Source organism: Mandrillus leucophaeus, unplaced genomic scaffold (assembly GCF_000951045.1).
Source record: "Mandrillus leucophaeus isolate KB7577 unplaced genomic scaffold, Mleu.le_1.0 Scaffold14, whole genome shotgun sequence".
NCBI classification, from domain to species: domain Eukaryota; kingdom Metazoa; phylum Chordata; class Mammalia; order Primates; family Cercopithecidae; genus Mandrillus; species Mandrillus leucophaeus.
Window position 1 is genome coordinate 837,036 of NW_012101365.1, and position 530 is coordinate 837,565.

At 36.8% G+C, this 530-nt stretch overlaps 1 protein-coding gene across 1 annotated transcript in view; it reads right to left on the bottom strand.

The window, feature by feature from the left end:
• LOC105534938 (epidermal growth factor receptor substrate 15-like) overlaps positions 1–530 on the bottom strand; it is a 28,829-nt gene that overhangs the window by 16,282 nt on the left and 12,017 nt on the right. The window lies entirely within an intron of this gene.

The window sequence follows — 530 nt, forward strand, 5'->3', positions numbered from 1 at the left end:
CAATTATTATTGTGTGGAAGTCTCAGTCTCTCTGTAGGTCTCTAAGGACTTGCTTTATGAATCTGGGTGCTCCTGTATTGGTGCATATATATTTAGGATAGTTAGCTCTTCTTGTTGAATTCATCCCTTTACCATCATGTAATGGCCTTCTTTATCTCTTCTGATCTTTGTTGGTTTAAAGTCTGCTTTATTAGAGATTAGGATTGCATCCCCTGCTTTTTATTTTTTGCTTCCATTTGCTTGGTAGATCTTTCTCCATCCCTTTATTTTGAGCCTATGTGTGTCTCTGCACATTACATGGGTCTCCTGAATATAGCACATTGATGGGTCTTGACTCTTTATCCAATTTGTCAGTCTGTGTCTTTTAATTGGAGCATTTGGCCCATTTACATTTAAGGTTAATATTGTTATATATAAATTTGATCCTGTCATTATGATGTTTGCTGGTTATTTTGCTCATCAGTTGATGTAGTTTCTTCCTAGCGTCAATGCTCTTTACAATTTGGCATGTTTTTGCAGTGGCTGGTACC